We start from the raw sequence: 8,630 nt of genomic DNA on the forward strand, positions 1-8,630 counted from the left end.
TGGCCCGGCGCGCTTTTCAGAATGCATCGCAAACGACGGCCACGCGCTATGGCGGTTTTGTTTACTGTTTGAATTTTTTAATTCGTAATATCTTTTGAATGGAAAATCCAATTTAAATAATTTAAAAAACTATTTTATAGATAGTTAAATGGTCTTGACCATAAAATAATTTATTTGAATAAGGATTAATAAAAACACATAAGTAGCATGATTTGAATTTGGTTAGCATTTTCATTAATAATTAAAATGAAAAAAAGTTGTTGTAGTGACATAACTACAAAAGTTGGACATATGCTACCGCGGAGTGTTTTGTAGACATTATGATATTCTTCAATATTGTTGTACATTATTTTGTTCTGTCGCTAATAGTTTCGGCAGCGCATTCGACGAAAGACATTTTAAGACTCATTTTTCTACACTTCGGTTACATTGTTGAAATTTTACCAAGGATCCCTAATTTTTTCAAAATGAAATGTAGCCTATGTCAAATTGGAAGAATGTAGCATTCTATTGGTGAAAGAATGTTTTAAATCGGCCGGGTACTTTTTGAGCCTATTCATTACAAACATACAAACATACCAAAATAGGTACAAATCTTTCCTCTTTTTAATATTAGTATAGATAAATAGCATATTTATAATATTAATATTAGTATAGATAAATAGCATATTTATAATATTAGTACAGATAAATAGCATGGTTTGAATTTGGTTAGCATTTTCATTAATGTTTAAAATGAAAAAAGTTGTTGAAGTGACATAACTACAATAGTTGGACATATGCTACCGCTGAGTTTTTTCTAGACATTATGATGTTCTTCCAAATTGTTGTACTTTATTTTGTTCTATCGCTAACAGTTTCGGCAGCGCATTAGAAGAAAGACAATTTAAGACTCATTTTCCTACTCCTTCGGTTACATTGTTCAAATTTTACCATGGATCCTAAATTTTTTTCAAAATGAAATGTAGCCTATGTCAAATTGGAAGAATGTAGCATTCTATTGGTGAAAGAATTTTTTAAATCGGTCCAGTTCTTTTTGAGCCTATTCATTACAAACATACAAACATACAAAAATAGGTACAAATCTTTCCTCTTTATAATATTAGTATAAATATACAATATTTAACTCCTATACTGACAGACACATAAGATTTGTTAGAAAAACGGAAACCATTATATGTAGTAATAGAGGACCCGTCCATTACATTTACTGTGGTTGATACATAGATAGTACTACTAATACTATCTATATCTAAGTATATAAAAGAAAGTGACGTTAGTTACTACGCTTATAACTGGATAACGCCTGGACCAATTTCGGTGATTACCACCAATTCGGACAGGTCTCCGCCCAAACAAGGAGAATACTTAAGAAAATTCTGGAAAATTTTCCGAAAAAAAAAAATATGAAGAAAATAAAATTTCAAATACGATTTTAAAAAGGAAATAAAAACGAACATTATTTTAAATGCTGGCGCATAACTCAAAAACGCCTGGACCAATTTTGCCAATTATTTTTTTAAATGTTCGTTGAGCCGGAAAACCACTAAAAAAGCCCTTTTCTTTTTCCCATACAAACGAATGAATGCTGTTAGTAACGCTAATGCTCGAGAACAGCTGAACCAATCTTGATAAAATTTTCAGTGGTTGTTCGCTATGGATCGAGGAAAGTTTAGAAATAAAAAACCGTATGCTTTTCGTGAGGAAAAGTCGGAAAGTTGGACAATTCCAAAAAAAATAACTTTTCTTCGTACAAACATTTTTTTAAACTTTTTTCCTTTTGTATTTCAATTGTCAAATTTGTCGTTTGCTTTCTTTATTCCGGTTATTCAAAAAAAAAATTATTGAAATTTATTCCGTGAAAACGTTATGTGTGTTTCACACAGAGTGCTCAATTACAGATTGAAATTTGTTACGATACCACGAAGAGGTCGCGTTCGTTTTGGCATCAACATAAGTATGTATATTGACAGCCAATGGCACATGACCGAGTATTCCCAGGATGCGATGACATACGAATGAAATTATGGATCGCGGGCAATCAGCAAGCGATCGTCACGATGTCAGAGGACAACTTTTCAAACAACAGTTGGGATGTTTTGTAAACTTTATCTTAAAGCAACGTATATGTGGTGCTGTTAGATGCTGGATGTACTCTGTTGAGTGGCAAAAGAGAGGTTTAACGCACGGACATATTCTTCTTTGGATGGTGGATGGTGGTTACACCAAATCAAATTGATGAAATCATTTCTGCGGAAATTCCTGATCCAGAGATAGAAGCAGAATTATACGAAACCAATATGGTTCATGTTACCTTACGGACATCACAATACTACTTCGGTTTGTATGTCTGACAATAAATGTACGAAACACTATCCAGGTGCTTTTCTTTCGGAAACACAAACTAGAAATGATGGATATCCAATGTATCAGCGTCGCTCACCCGATGACAATGGCAGAACATTTAGCATTCAATTTAGAGGCGTGAATATCGAAGTTAACAACACATCGAAGTCGACAACATATGGATCGTACCATATTCGCCACTGTTGTCTAATTCACATTCAAAAGTCATGTCAATGTAGCGTATTGCAGTTTGGTGTAATCGATAAAATACGTGTGTAAATACATCACCAAAGGAAGCAACATGGCGGTTACTGATCTTGAACGATACGGTCGATACGTGAACTGCAATAAAGCGCTTTATATGATATTTACTTTTGCGATTCATGAACGTTTTCCGACTGTTGTGCGTCTCGCAGTTAATTTGGAGAATGACCAAATAGTCTATTTCAACACAGAGAATACAGTACAGACAGAGAAAACACCCCCAGCAACAAAATTAACATTTACGAGTTTTTTCTCAACTTTCGTCAGTTAACCGTTTGCGAGAACTTGCTCTATTCGGAAATATCTTGATATTATACATACAATTACAATTACAATTGCTGGAACATGATAATCACTGGAATGAAGTTCGCACACTTTTCGCGATGATCAGCCATCAAATTAGCGTCAATTGTGGAATACGAACAAAATTGACATTGCCGAAGACATTTTACATCGTATTCGCTAAGAATTGGAAATGGGTAAATTCCGGTTGATACTCCGGTGGTTTGACATCAATTGCATTTTCGCTTTTCCAATTCACCAAAGATGAACTCATCACGAATATTCGGACATTGGACAAATTATCGTAACTACAATTCCTTAAGTGCACGCGCAATGTTAGCTGCCAAAAATACCGATGTTGTTGACTTAAAGTGGAAGATTAAAGTCAAATTCCGGGAGACTTGAGCTCATACAAATTGATCGATCGTGGAATTTCTAAATTCTTTGAATAGACCATCTTTCCTATAGTACACCGAAACACTAACCAAAAAATGTTGTTTATCAAGCTGCGATGCATTGATAAAAAGTGAAATGATAAATTCAACTTTTTCGTTTCTAAACACATAATTTCACGCAGGACAACGACTGCGGGGTCATCTTGTATTTTAGCAAAACTTATATTAAACGCTCAAAAACAAGTTCTGACACACATAGCACGAAATTTTGTTGTAAAACTTATTTCGCATTAATTTATAAGCGAATTCTCAGTTTATTCAAGTGCACATTCAACCAACGAATTCTCCATATTTTACAACAAAACACATGACAGTTTGCCAAAGCATTTCGAAGCAGATTTTTTTCGCATTAATACAAAGAAAAAGTGCTGCCAAGATGTGGAGTATTTGAAAAAACATCGACATAAGACATCGATCCAGGCAACATCGATGTATCGATGTTTTTAGAATCACAACATCGATGGCGAACATAGATGTTTTTTGACAAAAATATCGATGTTTCAGAAACATCGATGCATTGTTTTCATCCCTAGTCTGAGTCCGACTATGAAGAGGTTGCTGTAGCAATAAGAGAAAGCGAGGAAGACCTAAATTCGTACGTTCAGGCGGAGTAGGTAGGCCGAAGAGAGTTTATAGTACAGGCCCTTCTCCGGAGATGCTAAGTTCTATTGTTGAAAATCCTGGCACTGTTACCGAGGCACTAAATTCAAAAGAAGCAGATAGCTGGAAAGCGGCAATGTCGGAAGAATACGATTCGTTGATGCGAAATGGAACGTGGGACTTGGTGGATAGGCCAAATAACAGCAATTTAATCGGATGCAAATGGATATCTGCAATAAAGTGCAAACCTGACAGTTCTATTGAGAAGTTTAAGGCGAGGTTAGTTGCACTAGGCTGTTCGCAGAAGTACAGTAGCGGACAAAAAAAAACGGGACACTTAGTTGTAGTGACTTTAAATCGATGCAGTGTTAACAAATCAAACTTTATTATAAAAGTAAGTATTTATTGGAGCAAGTACATTATTCAGCTACAATAAAACGCTTTTATTTATATTCCTGAGTATACACATGGCTGCAAATAAAATGAAATGTGGAAAAAGTCCAAAACTGACTGAAGTTGATAAAGCGACAATTTTTGCTTTGCGATCGCAAAACTTGAGTATACGAGAAATTAGTGGTAAAATAAATTTTAGCAAAACTACTGTCAGTGCTTTCCTTCAGAAATATGCGAAGACTAAGTCTTTAAAACGCAAAACGGGTTCCGGCCGCCCGAAGCAGACAACTACCAAGGATGACCACCATATTAAACGAATTAGTATTCAGAACAGATTTAAAACAGCTGAAGACATCAGAAGCGAAATTCAGGAATCAAATGGATCCGAAATCAGTACGCGAACAGTACGACGGCGCCTTCAAGAAGCCGGACTAACTGCTCGTCGACCCGCCAAAAAACCACTATTGATGGTAAAAATGCGACAAAAACGCCTCCAATGGGCGAAACTACACAAAAATTGGACCAAAGAAGATTGGAGAAAGGTCATATTTTCGGATGAGTCCAAAATTAACATCTTCGGTTCAGACGGAATGTCGTACGTTCGCAGAAGAGTTGGTGAACGTTTTAGTAATGAATGTGTCAAACGTACGGTCAGGCAGGGGGGTAGTCGGATGATCTGGGGGTGTTTTTCCTATCATGGTGTTGGACATTTGGCCTTGATTGATGGAAATATTAACGCAATTAAATAGCAACAGATCTTACAGGAAAACCTGGTACCTTCAATTGAAGAGCACTTTTCCTATATGGACAACATAATTTTTCAAGATGATTCTGCGCCATGCCATGCCAGAATCAAAGCCAAATCGGTAAGTAAACTTTTTTTTATATTACATAACCTTAATAACATTTCATTTTTACAAAGACATGGTTAATACACATTTTAATTTTTTTCAGATAAAAAAATATTTAGCAGAATTGGGTGTTTTATCACTGGACTGGCCTGGGAACAGTCCTGATATAAACCTCATAGAAACCCTTTGGCACATCATGAAAGCGCGGATAACCAAGAAGAGACCAAGAACTTTGTCAATCACATTGACATCGTTGGGGCATATCTAAACGGTGATTTGGAGCAGACGGTGTATATGTGACAACCTCCAATGTTTCAAGATGCAAGCAATCCAAACAAGGTATGCAAGCTTACAAAGGCTTTGTACGGTCTGAAGCAAGCCGGTCGTGGGTGGAACAAAAAAAAGGTGCGTTGAGTCCCTAGGCGCGGATGAAGTTTTACTTCTTAGTGATATTCCAAGAAATACATGTCATTTTGTATGAAAGAAAACTAGAAACTTAAATTCATATTTTATAAATTTATTTTATGCACATAAAGTGAAGAATAAAGCAAAGTCTAAATGAAGGAACTTTGACTAGAAAAGTAGTTCTGTCTCTTCGTTGCGGAAGAGAATATGCAGCGTTATCATCTCTCTTCTTCAATCCATCAACACGCGTTGAAGGCCCTGCAGTTATCGCTGCGCGTTCAGAAATTGAAATCGTATTTTCATCACTTATCAATATACTTGTTACATGTGCGCGCATTGACTTGCATGTTCATACATTCATATATACTTATATGTACATATATTTGCATACATTGCCAAACAAATAATGCACAAACATACAAACATACATATGCGTACACATATGAATATGTCACCACCAAAAATTTGATCTTCACAAGTCAATATGGCAGCCAAATTGGCGAAGAACAAGTATAGTACATTTTACAACAAAAACGATTTCATTAATGAACGCAGGCGCAAATACCACAAGCGATCTCGCTTCATTCATAAAAGCAGAGGCCGTAACATCTCCCCGAGCATGCCTTTGCCAACAAGTCGTCTTTTCGCGACGATGGCAAAAGCTAAAAATCATAAATTGCACAACTTTCTGGTGCTTCTCGCAAAAATCTGCGTCGATATGTATTTACGATCATACGTATACATACATACATATTTGCGCATGTTTGTAGGCGAAGCTGCCACAGCGGCAACGGGTGACAATCGGCGGCCATTACTTTACATATGCCATAGAAATTCTATTGCTACGAATATGGAAATGACAACGAAATAATGCAAATATGCATATTTCTAAAGGTCATTAATTTCTTTGAAGAAATGAAAGGAATGAATGATCCTGAGAAGTATAGTCTTAACTTTTCAACGGCCAACGCAGAGCATTTCACCCAAAAGGAATTTATTCATTAAAATCACCACTCAGAAGTCGTTTTATCATTTCTAATATGCCACAAGACAAAATTAGAAATGAACTTCTTAAACCTCACGCTGTCAGATAAAACGATTACCTCGTCATCGCGGGTCGATTTCCAAAAAATGTAAATGAAGACTAACTACAGAAATAATCCTGTAAAGTATAGCCTTAATTTTTCAACGGCCAACGCAGGGTATTTCAACAAAAGCTCACATAAAATAGAGAATTCGCAGAAATGAAAGACAAAGGAAAGAAAAAGCAGTATAACTTCAATAATGAACAAGCATGCAAACATACATATGCGCAGCAGTAGCAAGGAAAGAGGTAACAATCGGCGATCCATTGTATATTTCTTTCATGCATAACCAAACCATAATTAGGACAACGCAATACAAGTGTCAATGGTGGTCTTGGTGGTAAGCGCTTGAAAAGTAACGACGAGCACGTAGGTACGTAGGTTCGAATCCCAACAGAATTGATTTTTTTATTGAATATGTCACCAACCAAAAATTGAAACATTGTTCTACAAAAACAACAACAGCATAAGCATGGCAACATTGTGTTGTTGGTAGAAAAGCCGAGCTGTGCCGAAAGAAACGAACAAACGATCGCCGATTGTCGTCACCGCTTCGCTTGCTGCTCGAACATCTTCGCAGACAAGGTTGCGTAGATTCATATTGAGCAAGGTTGCGCAACCTGAATCTATCGCAACCTTTTTCGAACTCGTATAAGAGGTATAACTTCAAAAAGTAACGCAAATACTACTAGAATCAGGTTCTAAAAGGTGCAAATCCGACCCATCGGTATATATACGACGTTGTAATACCAAGGTGAGCATCATCGGTCTATACGTAGACGATGTGATTTTGGCTTGCTCAAAGAAAGAAGAAATGCAGAACATAATAGAAGTTTTAAAGCAGAATATTGAGGCGGTCGGTCGCGGTACAATATCTTTTTATTTGGGTATGGAAGTAGAGCGCGATGGCGATCGTGGTTATATAACGATACATCAAACACGATATGCTACGGAACTTATACGGCAGTGGGGCATGACAGATTGCAAACCAGCGGCAACTTCATGGGCTCCAGGGACGATACTTAAGAGGTGTGAAAAACATTGCGGCCATTTGGAGACAAAAGCGTACCAAAGCTTAATTGGTGGGCTTATGTACCTGGCTATAATCTCTCGCCCGGATATTGCGCATGTGGTATCAAAGTTGTCTCAGTAAATTTAAATTTTCTGCAAATTTTAAAAATTTTGTATGTTTCACAGACGCAGACTGGGGTAGCGATAGTATAGACAGAAAATCGTACACAGGTTATTTCGTTACGATAGCTGATGGAGCAATAGCTTGGAAATCAAGAAAGCAGTCTGTGGTTGCGTTAAGCTCAATGGAAGCAGAGTACATCGCATTGTGTCAATGTGCAAAAGAGACAGTTTTTCTACGTGGTATGCTTTGTGAGCTGGGTTACACGGACTATACAAAAGGGTTTACTACGGTTTTATGCGACAATCAAAGTGCGCAGTTTGTGGTGAAAAACCCGATGGTGCAGAAGCGAAGCAAGCACATCGACATTCGGTATCAGTACATCCGTGAGAAATACGATGTTGGGCAAATAGATGTAAAGTTCAGTACATTCCAACAAATGAGTATGCAGCAGATATACTTACTAAGGCGTTGGGAAAGCAGAAACATATTTATAATTTCGAATTGATGATACATAACTTGTCTATGTACTATAAAACAGTACATTAGATCATACGATTATTGAAAAACGGCAGTCTGAATAAATGCGTTAGTATTATCGGTCAGGAGTTTTTCTTTCTCTGCGCGAAAACTGTTACAAAAATAATTTATTTGATTAAAAATCGAAAACTACTATTCAAACACATATACAATATTAAAAAAATTTTCCCGTTATCAAAACTAATTTTTAATATCCTCACACTTAAAAATAAACGGAACCTCATTTAAATTTCACTATTATCCGATATCCAAAATTAATATTTTAATTAAAAAATCG

The 8,630-nt window shown here is 36.4% G+C and overlaps 1 pseudogene; it reads right to left on the bottom strand.

Moving 5' to 3' along the window:
* Positions 1-6,605: 6,605 nt before the first annotated feature.
* On the bottom strand, positions 6,606-6,775 carry LOC126767082 (small nucleolar RNA U3; annotated as a pseudogene).
* Positions 6,776-8,630: the final 1,855 nt, after the last annotated feature.

The sequence above is a fragment of the Bactrocera neohumeralis genome, unplaced genomic scaffold, assembly GCF_024586455.1.
Source record: "Bactrocera neohumeralis isolate Rockhampton unplaced genomic scaffold, APGP_CSIRO_Bneo_wtdbg2-racon-allhic-juicebox.fasta_v2 ctg3973, whole genome shotgun sequence".
Lineage (NCBI taxonomy): Eukaryota > Metazoa > Arthropoda > Insecta > Diptera > Tephritidae > Bactrocera > Bactrocera neohumeralis.